Source organism: Tympanuchus pallidicinctus, unplaced genomic scaffold, assembly GCF_026119805.1.
Source record: "Tympanuchus pallidicinctus isolate F22 unplaced genomic scaffold, pur_lepc_1.0 scaffold28, whole genome shotgun sequence".
In the NCBI taxonomy this organism is placed as follows: Eukaryota; Metazoa; Chordata; class Aves; order Galliformes; family Phasianidae; genus Tympanuchus; species Tympanuchus pallidicinctus.
In genome coordinates this window covers 2267473-2281394 of record NW_026294745.1, presented here as the reverse complement: position 1 = coordinate 2281394, position 13922 = coordinate 2267473, and the positions used below count along the sequence as shown (strand labels likewise).

The window sequence follows — 13922 nt, the reverse complement described above, 5'->3', positions numbered from 1 at the left end:
TTCCTCCTGTCCTATCAGCATCCCTGTGCAGCAGGACCTCTGAGCAGAGGAATAATGAGGAGAAGAGGGGCCTCTGAAAGTTGTACCTGGAGTATTCTGCGTGGGATTGTTTTGAAATCTAGGAGTGTGTGCTGAATCCCTGGCACAAGCAGAAAAGCAGAGCAAACACTGAGGGGTGCATATATAAGTGCCTGTGATGCTCGAGCACAGATGTAGGACCACAGCAAGAAGTCTCAGCTTGTGGGAGCAGCACGATGGGGGAGGTGGATGATGGTGGTGCAGATAAGGAGGTGCGTGCTGCCCTGACCCCCTCAGCACCATTGCTTCTGGCTGTCCAGGGACACTGCACTGCCTCTGACTTCTGCCTCACAGCTGCAGGAGCTGGGGTGGAGTGAATGATTGCCTCTCTTTAAGAAGGAGCAGAGACCGAGGTTGGGTAGGAGGCTGATGTATCCATAGTGTGCTGGGGAAGTGGTGGCCCCTCTGAACTGTGAATGTACTGTCAAATGGAAGCCCAGGTCAGCTTTGCACGTGGCTCCTTTGTGCCTTGCTGGCAGCACCTGCACATGAGCCTGTAGCACTGTGCTCTCTTAGGTACGTTTCTGCCTAGGTTGTGTAACATGATGAACTTTCCCTTTCTAGAGCATTGTGTTCTTCTACACAGTCTAGGGCTGAATTTTACTTTTTTTTGTGCTTTGTTTTTATCGGGGGACTCGCTCTGCAACCTGTGATGTCAGAATAGGAACAATTGTAAGGGCTGAGTTTAATGAAAGTGACTGAATTCAGCACCATCTGTTGCTGTGTTGGATCCTTCGCAGAGCATGCTGCAAAGCACCGTGCAGTGAGTTAGATTGAGGTGATAACACTTCAGAGAGGTGGGTGATGGCTGCTGTCGTACCAACAAGGAGGGCAGCCCTGCTAGGCAGCCTGACGGCACAGCTGTGATGTTCCCACACCTGTGTGGAGCGGCGTGGCTTCGAGTGGCACTTGTTACGGGGCCAGGCAGTTTGATGTTAGGAAATTGCTAGTGTGTGGATGGATGGGTTTTTTCTCTTGGTCATTTTCTTCCTTTTTATAATAGAAACACTAGATGAGTAGTGGAGGAACTGTTTGGACATACGTATTTAACTGGGAGGAAAAAGCTGTGACGCTAACCACAAACTGACGGTTTCCTGCTGCAAGTAACTTTCTATAGATCTCAACCTCATTCGTTGTGTCTGTGCTGCTGTTTAAATAGCTGAGGAAGATTCTGCTGCTTCTAGGCTGCTTATTTTTGACAGTCTTTGTTGTAGCAGTTTGAGGATGGTGGCATGAAGAGAAATCATTACAGATCTAATACAAATTCAGGATTGGTGAAGTCCAGAAGGCTTCTGAATCTTACGATCTTGTGTAATGTAGAGGTTGAGAAGCAAAACCTTTAAACACATGGCAGATTGATTTTTGTAATTACATTTGCATGTGTAGAGCTCTGTTTATTTCAGGGGAGATGGGATGTAATTGCATGAACCTACCTGTGTGACTGAGACCTCTTCACCCACGACTGCAAGCTTCTGATTCGCCTTCCCCTCCCCATCCTGCTTTGCTGTGATGTGTTAAATATCACAGCTGTAAAAACCAGAGCAAGTTTCTCCCTGCCCTTCCCATTGCAGCTGGAAAGCTTGGCCAGATCCTTCCCCTGTGGTTTGTGACACTGTAAATAAAGGCTTGGGAGGTCACACGTTTTCCATTTCAAGTTATTTTGTTTCCAGCACTGGAATGGGTTTGGGGGGTGGGGGTGGAGAAGGAAAGAAGCGGGGGGGTGGGGGGGGAAAGAAACAAACAAAAACCCAAACTGATCTAGTTTATTGCAAGAAAAACAACTCAGCACTCAGCAATACCAAGTGGAAAACAACTGGGGGAAAAGAAGGCTTCAGACTTTGACTGAAGCTGAGAGTTGGAGAATTGGAGTCGAAGATTTCACAGGAATCCACTATTAAGATTTGAAAAAGAAGCTATCTACAAAGTGGGAGCTCTGAACACCATGCTCCTGTGATCTGGTGCTTTTCCTGAGGGGTTCTGAAAAATTATCTTTAAAGGCATGTTGATGTGACTCTGTAAGCATACTGGTGAGTAATTTCACCTGCGTTCATAATGAGCAAGCCTCGTTAATACGGTTACTCATGTGCCTAAATGTCAGCTAAGTGAGCTTTGAAATGTGGAGCTGAGAAGTTCTGCCTGTGGGTCTCACAGGCTGTGATGCATTCTGTGGTTTGGTGCCCCTGAGTTGCAGCTTCCAGGGCCGGAGTTGACCATAGTTGGTGGAAAGCAGGCAGTGCTCGCTTTGCCTGCTGCACATAGGTGCACAGGTACAGTTCTGCCCTGATTTGCAGGAGCAGAAGTGCTGGGATGGCTGTTAGTGCTGTTACTCTCAGCTGGTGTCCTGCATTGGGCAGGCTTGTTCTTCTTGGCTGTGGTTCTTTCCATGTTGATGTTTGAGGTTTTGGTTGTTCACAGAAAACACTGCTTAGGTTTAAACTTCTATTTCATGCATTTAATTTTGATACATCCTGTTTTGGATTTACTGAGAAATGAGCTGAGAACCAGGTCTGGTGGGCTTTATTACTGACTGGTGCTATGCAACGTGATTAATGTTGGCTTGCTGGGGAGAGGCAGTTACTGGCAACTGTGTCACCTATTTCTGTTGAGTTTTGAAGAGACCTTTTCCTGGCAAAGATTTTTTTTTTCTTTACCTTTATCAAAACAGGATATAAAAGTGAGTATATTTGCTGCTAGAGAGTCCTTGTTTACCTTGATGCTACGGAAATATTTCTTCTTCCATAAGTCATTGCATTTATAAGTGTACAGCAGAATCAGAAGAGAACCATTCTCTCTCTAGATGTTACTCTCTGTGCAGATGGTCTTTTGACTCAATGACTTTTCTTTCTTGGTCCTCCTTTGTGCTTTTTCTTTAACGGGCACGTGACATATGGCCATAAAAAATACTGGCCCAGTTTCACCCTTGCTGAAGCTCATTGACGTCATTAAAGCTACAGCAGGGATGACTTGGCCCAGATTCTTTAAAAATAAGACCTGATGAACAACCCCTCATGGAAAAGCTCTGTAGAGGTTGTCCTGAGCATAGTGCAGAGCAGACGCTGTGCGATGTGCTGCGACATCTATAAAATTCCCATTGGCAACCTCCCTATGAAATGGGGTAGGACCCTTCCTGGAGGGGTTGCAGGACTCATGGACTCGCTTTTGTGATTCCTTACCTGTGGGATGGAAAGGGACCAATAACGAAGTGGTTGAAGGCACTTATAGGCAGGTCAGGGTGGAGATGTCACTTGCCTGGAAGTTTTCAGAGATGGGTTCTGTCTTTGGGCTCTCCAACATGCAAGGGCAGTTCTTGGGCAAAGCGAATGCGGTTGAAACGATCTGGGGAAAAACCGTTGCGTTGAGCAGATTTTCAGGAAGGTGATTTGTATCAGCTTTGTCTCCCACAAGCCAGTTTGTTCTTTATCCTGGCTGCTGCCCAGCAGTAGCATTCCCTGCCCCATCCCAGGACTGGCACCCACAGATGCGCTGTTTCCCTTCCCTGGTGCATGGGATGCTCCTGGGCTCAGCATCCCAAAGCAGCTCTCCGGTGGAGCTGCTTCTGCAGCCGTCCTGCCCTCTTCATAGCACAGGATATTACAGTGAACGCACATGAAAGGAGGCAGCATAAACTGTGGCAAAATAGTAAATTCAAACAACAATGCTTGATCCTGTGTAAGCTGAAATGCAGCTTTAGATCTGAACAAGCTGAGAACAGACACAAATATAAAAAATACTCGATAGCAGATGCTTTCAAGCATCTTTTTTTATGAAAATAAGTGCGACGGTTCACGGATGGCAGTTCTGCAAAACTTTGCACTAACTTAAAGTCAGTGTTTTGCTCAGTTATAAATAACTGCAGGAAGAAACAACCTTTAAAGAACGGTTGTAGCCCTGAAGCCATATCTGTAATGGATGAATGCTTGATGGCTGTTTGCAATGCCAATATTTGCTGCCGAGAGCACCTTTAACTTACTCAGCTGAATTTTCAGTTCTTGGTGGTAATAACTGTGTCTGGCCAAGGCAGGGCTCTTGCAGCTAGTCCAAGAAATCAGATAGTTATTTTTCTGATGCCAGATTCTTCTGGTCCAGTGAATATAACTGCAGGAACATATAGTTCCCAAGAAGGAAAATGCTTACTGTGAGTTTGGTGACAGCTGAAGATAACTTGGGTTGTGGGGGATGGAGAGAATAACACATTTGTCTGCTTTAAGAGCGTGTTTGTTGTGAGGGATTTTTAAGTTGGAAAGTTTTTTGCAGACGAAAGCCAGAATAGTCTCAAAGTGACATTGGCTAGTATAAATAGTGAAGGGAGAATTAGAGCTTTAAAATATAGTCGATCTTCTGATTAGTCCAAAACTCTGCTGGTAAGATAGAGAGGGAAATCTGGGCTTAACCTGATAAATGTCCTTCTTGCTATGAAAGAGTCAGAAACAAGGAGCACTCGGCTCGTGGGATCCAGAGACCACAGTGCCAGCAGGCTCCTAATGGGAGGGTGGCGGGGGGAAGGTGACTGTGGAGATGGTCTTGCTTTGAGCATCTCTTTCCTTGTACTGCTTTCCTCCATCCATTCCAAGCTCCCTTATGTTATTGCCTGTGGGCCTGTTTAGGGTGGTATCCTACCAAGACCAAAAGCACAACATAGTGGGTTTGAGCAAAACCCTCCCTGGGACCTGAGATAGGTAGAGCCGCCACAGCTCCTCTGAGCAGACAGCTGGGCAGCATGGATGGGCTTGGATGTATGGCAGCTCCAGGAGTGCTTCCTTATTGGAGAAGAGGGTTAAAGGGTGAGGGAAGGTGTGAAAATCCTTAAATTCAGTCTTCCCAGCTGGCTCACAGCAGTTCGTGTTCTGGAAGCAGACTTGCTTGGGATGAGTCCTATTGTTGTCTTAGCACTCAGGTATTTCTTTTGGCTAAAAACATGATTTTCAGGAAGGTGTGTAAGTGCCAGCAGGTAGCTGCCAGTGGCTGTGCTGTGCTTGCACATACACACATACAGTGTGCACAGCCTTCCATCTGAGCACTGCACACAGCTCGGGAGCAGTGCTGGGAAGCTGTCTGTTGCACACAAGCTGTGGGCTGCGTCCTTTAACACAGCAGCACATGGATGTGCACGTTGCACAGCTGTCCCTGGGCTGCGTGCCGGTTATCAGTGAGATAACCTCAGCTGAGCCCAAGGGCTGGAAGTGTTGTCAGGGGCTTGCTGTCCGGGGACCGCTTGAAGTCTTCAAGCTGACACTGTCACAAGTGGGAACTGCCCTAAGTGTCACTTCTAACAGAAGGCAGTGGGTTCTGCAGCATGGATGTGCTTTCGTCTCGGTACTTGGCCCTGCTGGCTGCAGGCAGGCAGAGAGGTGCAGCAGCAGATGGGCTGTCAAACTCTCATGCACCCTTTTTGCTTATGAAGAATGAATGAAAATCAGTATGCAGATCAGGAGCGCTCTGTATATCTGAAGAAAAGCATCCTGGCAGTTGTGTTTGCTTAAAAAAATAAAAGGAGGGGTTGGTGTAAATGCTGTATTTAGTCGGATTAGGAGTGAACTTGGAGAAGGAGCTCCAGAGAAGGGGAATGGTCCAGTGCAGGAGGAGAGCTTTCTGTTTACGGGACTGGAATTCTAAATTTATTTTGGATGATTTGTGCATTAAGCTGGAGAGCAACAGGCTGACTTCAGCTCATTGCTGACTGGGTGCTTGGCTCCCACTGGCTGCTGTAGGCCTTGGGGTCTGGCTGTGTTCTTGAGGGCTGCTGGAGAGCAGCAATGAATGATGGAAGGGGAACTTTCTGACAGCACTCTTCGTGCTTATATGAGAACTGTCAAAGAAAATAACCTTGAAATGAATGTGAGCTATTTCTTTGATCAGTGGTTCTTGTTCGTATTCTAATTATTGTTTATAGCTAGAATGCAATCCACCAACAAAAATTCTTTTAAGTTTTTTTTCCTAATTTATTTTAATGAGGTTTATTTTGAAGGATTATGTTTCTAGGTAACTGTTGGAGGTTGTTTTGGGGAAAGGCTGCCAAAATGCTTATGAACCCATGGCTGCACCAGGTACATACAGTCTCCTTTGGAAAGTTTGGCTGTTCCCATGTGACCTCACGGAGGGGCTGGGGCTGCACTGGAGTGTGAGAGTCCTCCCAGATCCCTGCCCACGCCGAGCCTGGAAATAGCTCTGCCAGGAGCAAGCAGTGTCACAGTGGGGGTGAGTCGCTGGATGGGCCCAGTTCCACTTATCTAAATGAGCTGTGATCTTGAATTTAACATGCTGTTTCATAGCTAAGATAAGAGGCGCATGAATTAGATTATTGCTGGAGAAAAAAATAGAGGGGTGATGTTATAAATACTTCTGTGAGAAGTTCAGCAAAGCATTAGCTGGTCTTTTTATATTTATGAACAGCAGTGGACAAAGTACTGTCTTTCCATTTCTTTTAGATGTAAGCTGGCTTACATCGTGAGCAAGTGTTAACATTACCATCGCTTTGAACAAAGCGGTTTATTGCTGCCTAGCCTCCCGTTGCTGGCAGCTCTGGAAGCGCTGTGCCCAGCAGAGCACTGAAGATGTGCTGGAGCTGCAAGCCCTGCGCTGTGCCCAGCGGCCTTTCCCTCGCAGAAGGGCGGGATGTGGGTAACAGCCTTACAATGAGGTGCTTCTGGCCCCCATGTTGCAGTCCAGCTCCCAGCCTTGCCAGCGTGTCACCCACACTGCTCTGAGCCAGCCACAGAGCTGCTGGACGCAGCTTCCCCACGTAACAGCAGCTGAGAAACTCCGGCCAAGGGCTAAGCTACATCAAGCTGCACTTCAGAGGCTAAGCTGATTGCAGATCTCTCAGATATAAATCTTTCTGTACTAATAAATGAATCCCTGCAGTAGTTACTGTTAGAGCGTATGGAAGTTCTCAGAAAGAAAAATTTCCCGAACAGGCTGTTTGTGCAGTGTCTGCTGACTGTTAAGGATGGGTGTTGTTAATTGGGCTCTGCCCCCTCCATGGGAACAGGGTGCACGCTCTGCTGGCACACGGCCCTGTGCTCCTGGCAGAGCTGCTAAGCACTCAGAACCACTTGCATTGCCTTCGTGGTGGCCGGGTTTGTGGGCAGGCTGGGTTTCTGCTTTGTGCTGGGGAAGACAGGCAGCCTCACAGGGAGATTTTTCTTGTGCTCGAGTCTTTGAGAGCCATAAGGCTTCCCCACGGGTGCAGCTCCTGGGCAGGGCCGGTGGTGGGGACATGGCTGAGCATCTGCTGCTGATTCATTCTTCCTGCAGCTTTTCTCCTAAAAGAATACATTGTATGGTAGAAGTAGCTCAGTTCTTCTTACTACAGGGAATGAGACTTGCTGGAAGTCAACCTCACCTAATCCGAAGCATCGCAAATGTAATAATGAAAATCATCTTAAATTTTGCACTTGATAGGTGGGGAGGCAGTAGTTTGCTCTTGGAAGCTGTGCTTTGTCTTTCGAAAACAATCTTCCCCATTTTGCATAAATGCTGTATTGCAGCCCGCCCTTAATAGCCACTGATTAGAGGGTCCTTTGTGAAGCATTGTCTGTTTCTGACTTAATTTAATTAATATGGAACCAGTAAAATTTCTGTGGAAACAAAGCAGGAGTGAGGTTAGTACCAGATAAACGTGTGTGCTGGGTTGTGAAACTGAACACAGAACTAATTTCTTAATGGGACCGCTAGAAGAACAAACAAATCTACAGAGCCACGGTTGTGTGCCTCAGCTAGAAATATGTTTGTGGATATAATTAAACTCCAGTTAATAACATATTGTCCTCAGCCTTGGCGAAGAACTAGTTTGGGCTGTAGCTGAGTGCCCAGAGCACTTTAGTTGATGAGCAGCTCCATGCGGCCTGCAGCTCTGGTGGCTCCTAGTGGTACAGTGCCATGGGCAAGCTGGGCAGGTGGGGGGCTGCCATGGCACGGCGTGGGGAACGGCCGAGCACGAAGGTAATGTTTCAGGCTTCACTTTTTGCATTGCAAATCCCATTTCCTAAATAAGCTGCTTGCACTGGTGTGTTAAATGATTGATTATCGAGGAGCTTTTCTTCACCCTGGAAAAAACAGAAGGTGAGTGGTGTGTTTTAAAGCTCCGTGTTGAACGTTATGTGATGAAGTTGTTCTTTTGAACGCACTTGGGAGGATCATTCTCAAGACCATCTTTGGTTTGGGGGATCGTAAATGCGGGTTCCAGCTGTAATGAAGTGCCTTGCTGCTTAATATGCTCCTATCATTGCGTGTGTTTTTTGTTCAAATATTAAATCACGGTGTCTATGGCTATAATAACGCGGTTGTTTTATGTCTTGGAACAGGGGAAAATAATTTGATTTAGTTGGAATAATGTGATTGTAACGTGCCTCTGGGTTTGAATTAAAGGGGGAGGTGTGCAGGTGGCTGGCAAAGCAGCACCACACTTCTCATGCTTTCCTGCTGAAATTCCGCTGCCGTGGAGGGCAGCACATTTGTTTCTAATGGAACAACTTGTGAGCAAACACTAGGATGTTTATGATGACAGGGAGAGCAGTAGAAAAATACAGGCTATAAAATCCCCCTCATTAAGGTGTAATTGGCTTGGCGAGGTGCAGAGCTGGGTGCTGGCTTTGTGCCGCGCTGGGCAGAAAGGCTGCCTGTGGGCAAGCAGCTGGCTGCATGCATGGCCAGGGGAGGCTCTGGGATCCTCTGCACTAACTGCTTTAAAAATCAAGGGTTTATTTCCCCTTTTGAAGGGAAAAGAAGCGTGATGGTTTCTCGAATCAGGATGACTGCACCAATTCAATTGTAATTTGATAAATGAAGTATAAACGCCCAGGGAATGACCTCCTGTAAAACACAGAAGTGCCTGAATCATTTGTGCTTTGAATCTTGCTCCACATCTCTGTATTTCCTGCTCATGCTGTTCATTAGAGTAGTCTCCTGTGCCCTGTTGTTTTGGGGTTGGTAATGGATAGCTAAGTGATGCATGCTGAAGAGAATATTTCTGTGTAAGTAAAGCGCTGTGCCTTACTTTGCATAAAGTGCCCTGTGGATGTGGGGCGGAAACCCTTCTGATTTCTTCTTTTGTGTTCATAGCTAGGCCCTGAAATGGAGCTGTGCTGTCTGTGTACCCCTGGATGGCTGTTCATTGGGACTTCCCTCCCATCCTGTACAAACCCACACTGCAGAGCAGCCTGTGTTTCCTTCCAAGTGAGTCCTGAGGGTTTTACATGCTCTCAGGAGCTCAAGGGTTAAGCTCATCGGCTTACCAGCAAGATGAAGTATTTTCTTTGCTTTTCTGGTTTGGGGCTAAACATATCTTGATTATGTTTAATGCTTCCAGTTGCAAGCATATCAGCAGGGATTTTGTTTGGCTGTCAGGTAGGTGCAGCATAACGTCAGCCCTTCTATAGCTGCCTGCGAAGCTGTGCTGGTCCTCCTCTGAGGGCTGCATGTAGGAAGCGATAAAACTTTATTGGAGAATTAGTTCCTTTATTCTTGGTATACTTTTTATGAGGAATCAGCTTATGCATTTGAAGGACAGTGGGGGAAAAAATAGTTACCAGGCTTTCTGGGGCTGAGCTTTGCTTGAGGAAAAAATGGTGTTTACTGCCTTACCTGCTCTTTGCCCAACTTCAATGCTGCTGCCCCCCCAGGGATGCAGGGAGCTCCTCCAGCTTTGTCTGAGCTGCTTCTCCAGACCACAGTGTTAATCAGCTGTGCAGAAGGAAGGCAGCTAGGGCTGAGTTTGTTTCCTTGGGTGTCTCGCCGTGCCACTTTGCTGCAGTCAAGCTGTTAATGGGATCTTCTCTATGGGAATCTTTGCAAACTGGTGTGTGTGGCAAACACAGCACCCAGGTACGCAGTGTGCTCCATCACCACCTGCAGCTGGAACATCTGAGCTGACCTGGGAGAGCTGGTGTGTCCTTTTGTCCTGATGTGCTCTGGGCTTTGAAAGCCTCAAATCAGGGGATTCTCCAGAGGAACTGAGCTCTGGATAGAAACCTACGTGGTGCTGCCGATGGCTCTGCTGGGTTTCTACTCTGCCTGAACTAGAAAGTGGGCTGGCTGCCTGGAGAGATGCTCTGAGCAGGGCACTGGCCAAGAAATCTGTGCTGGCAGCAACATGGTGCTGACAGAGAGCAGCCTGAATAGGTAGGAACTGTCAGGAGCTTGGGGAAGTGAGAGGAATCTTTATTCCTGATTTTTTTTGTTTTCTTTTTTTCCTGGGATATGCCAAGAATAGGTGATTCAGGAAGGGAATACCTGGCACAGCATGATGGCAGCTGAGCCAGCTGCCCCAGCGATGCTTTGCCAGGAGCCTTTGGGCCTGTTATACTTAGTATAAGTACAGCTAACTAAATAAAGCAATTGTTACTATCAATAAAGCTAAATGAGGGCTAAAAGCCTTGAATGCATCTTACCTGTTCAGCATTTGTTCCTTTCCGCTTCTGCAGGCGGTTAATGGAGCACGTACAGACATCAGGCGGCACGATGGCCCGTCACAACTTCCTCCCAAGGTGAAGGATTTGTTTGTATGGTCCAAATTCTTTTATTCTTCTGTCTCCCTGGTGGGGAAGATTTGCTGCTGATATTTGTAGGCTGGCTTCTTTTGGGAAGTGCTGACTGGAGGGTGGAAATCAGTGCACTTTTCCACCTTATTTAAAAAAGCTGTTTGTAGCTAAGAGCTCGTTGGCACCAGGACATGGTTTTGTTGCAGCAGTGTGTTATTGCATGAAAGCCTGGCAGTCTGCTTCTGGATGGTGGCTTCAAGAAAAGCCCCTGGGTAATGCTGTATGTAGAATTTTTTTTATTTACGTAGAGTTTGGTGCTGCTTCTTCCCATGTAGTGGATAGAGCAGCTTGGGTGAAGTGCATGTCTGTGTTTAAATTATGCTTACAGTTAGCAGCAGTCAGTCCTAGTGCACTTGTCCAGGGTCTCTAGAGGGCTGCTGGATGGGTCCAACCCCTTCCTACAGCCTGGGGACAGAACCCCAAGAGCAGGTCTGCATGCTGCCCAGCTGCGTTGCAGCATCTCTCAGAAGCTGTTAGGGAAATCTGGTGGTGATTTTTGCATAAGATACTAAAATTGGAGGAGCAGAGCTATGCTGCAAAGACTTCTGATGAGAATAATCCTGCCCACAGCTGTGCCAGTAGTGAGGAGCAGTCAGAGCTCTCAGTGCACACGTTCCCCCACCCAGCAGCAAGTAGCACAGTAACTGGTAAGGGGTGCAAGGGGAGGGGGTGGTTGTTCTGCCCTGAGTGCTTGCCTAATAGTAGTAACAATTCTGTACTTAACCTGCCATGTTTTTCTCTAGGGTAAAGGTAAAGAGATGGGGGAGAAGTGTGTGGCAAAAAGGATGTGGCAAAAGGATATGGCAAAGATGAAGAATTGCTGTTAGATCTGAGTTTAAATTATCTTTACATTTGCTTAAGGAAAGGTAACGTGTTCCCTAATCTCTCAAGCTGTCCTGTCTGCAGGCTGGCTAATGCAAAATCTCTGGGGGGAAATACAGTGGCAAGGAGGGTCATATGTATTTTGCATCTTCCCTATCCTCCTCTCCCTCCAGTTAAAGAGCATTCAGGCTCGAGTGCCCTGAGCTACCCAGGTGCAGAAGATATTATGGATTCTCCATATTGCCAGCCCTGCTTTTCGCTCCATGCAGCGCAGTTCATGCCAATACTCCCCCACTTGCATTTGCACTTCTGGCAGCAGTCATTACACAGTGTGAGCTCTGCACATGTGTGCTTTCCCTGCAGCTCCGCTGGCAGCAGCGCTGTGTGCTCCTTGCCACAAGGCAATGGAGTTGGCTTGGGCTGGGACTACTGGGAGGCTGCGTGCACGTGAGCCGCGCTCCTGGCAGCCATTGGAGGCAATGGGATGGAGGAGAACTGCAATTCCTTTCTGCTTTCCATTGGAGTGGAGAAATAGTGCATGTTCTGTCATGCACTGCCACCATTCGAGGGCTCCCAGTCCGATTTGCAAAGGCAGAGGCTTGACGTGAGGCCAAATGCACTTGACAGAAGTCTCTCTGCTGTCAGAACCTCTCCTCCTCCTGTGCTAAAACAAAGCTCCAGAGTAACGCTGCTCCTTCCTTCCCATGGCTCTGAGCAACAGAAATGCTGCACATTCTGGAGCTGTTCTGTGCAGGGCTTTTGTTACTGTTATTCAAAACTTACTTTTCCATTTAAAAAAAAAAGTGATAGCAGTGCATTTAAATGAAATAGCCACAGAGAAATGATGTGCTTTCTTTAATTGGACCATGTTGGATTTTATTTACTGATAACGTCCAAAGAGAGCTTTTGGAATAATGCAGGAAGAGAGAATGTGTCCGTTGTGGTAAAGCGCTTTTGGTAAATGCGTTATGGCAGAGTTATGAAGTCAGAAAGAAGCCTTAATTACACTTATGAAGCCATTAGAGTCTGAAGCAGCAATCCAGGCTTTTGCTGCAATTGTGTTTTATATTTCTTCACTGAAGGCCTTAGTATATATATATTAAAAAAAAAACATAAAAGGACTTGTTTTAGAGGGTAATTTCTCCTTTTGTTTCCTTTGCTTTTTTTCAAATGGTGAAGTGATGGTGGGTGCTTGCACATGGCAGCAGTAAGCTACAGAGATTCACAGCAGTTCTCAGAGCACATGCTGCTCCTGCTCATCCAATGCTGAGGGACCCAATGTCCACTCCAGTGCAGCGTAAGAAACTGCTGAACTTGATTCTTCCACCTTGGGGATAGGAAGGGAGGGCAGGGTTAGTCTCCAGGAGCCTCGTGCAGAGCTCCCTCTGGGTCCAGGGAAGGGGAAAGATGGCACCAGGAGGCTTTATTTTAATCAAAAAAGGCCTTGGCAGCTCAGCACTGTGCCAGCACTCTGTTACCACTGAGGTCAGCACAGCAGAGCCTGTGCCCTGCTCGGGTCTCTCTGAGTTCAGTTTTCAGGTGTTGATGAGCATTTGTAATGCTCTTTTTTGAGGCTTTGCAAATGATTCCCTGATAGTACATTATTTATAGCAGATGTTAATTTAATAGAGTGAACTTTGTTACCCTTCAGGATATAAGCATCTTAATTAAAAAAAAAAAAAAAAAAAGCACCCTGACAAAAATGTAGCTGTAAATCAAAGGTCAACAGGCAAACAGCCTGAAGGTATTGTTTGCTCAGTTGTTAAATTGATACTGTGATGCTTTCTTAAATGTAATATTTCTTTAGTGACAGGAAGGTTAAGTACAAGTTGTACTGTTATGCGAAAGGAGTAATGAGCCTTATTTATTAGTGTTTTTCTAAAGCTGATTGCTTGAAATAATTGCAAGTGCAGCGCAGTAGTGCCAAAGCTTTTCACTGCGGCTCCCAGCAGTGGCTCTGGGCTCCCCTCTCTGTTCTGCTTTCATGTAAGGGCACTGCCTCTCAGCCATCCCCACCTGGGGGTCCGACTGCTGGCAGAGAGGTCAGGCCTTCATTCATCAGCTCCTGGGTAAGAAATGAACACTTGGAAAAGCGCTTTCCAAGAACGGCTCCGTTCCCCAGATACCAAGCCATGCGTGGGGATGGTGGGCTCCTGCTTTGCGTTGGAGGGAGGTGAGTCCCAAGCTCTGTTGCTCGTTCTGGCCATGGGATTCAGCCTTTTCAGTCTGCAGTCAGAAAGATAATTTTAGAAATCTCAAGAATGTCTGCTCAATCTGTTGAAACAGTTTTGTCCTTCTGCGAAAGTGTGTTTATCTTTACCGTGGGACAAGGTCTGCTACGTTGCACAGACTGCTTCTCAGCCTGTTTTTCTGTTTTGATGGATTTATCAGGAATACAACAAAACTCCAAACGTTTAACCGTTCCAAGGCCGTCTGCTTTCCTTTTGCTCAGCTTAGCATACTGAGCTGGGGAAGGTATGACGG

General features: G+C 46.8%; 1 protein-coding gene across 13 annotated transcripts in view; it reads left to right on the top strand.

The window, feature by feature from the left end:
- The window catches only part of PITPNM2 (phosphatidylinositol transfer protein membrane associated 2), a 114233-nt gene that overhangs the window by 12326 nt on the left and 87985 nt on the right, over positions 1-13922 (top strand). Inside the window, exon 1 of one of the 13 annotated variants that reach the window (XM_052691346.1) lies at positions 11164-11263. The exons of the other annotated variants lie outside the window; for them this stretch is intronic. The gene's annotated coding sequence lies outside the window, so the exon portion shown is untranslated. Of the gene's footprint in view, positions 1-11163; positions 11264-13922 lie in introns of those variants that run through there. 13 annotated transcript variants of the gene reach the window in all.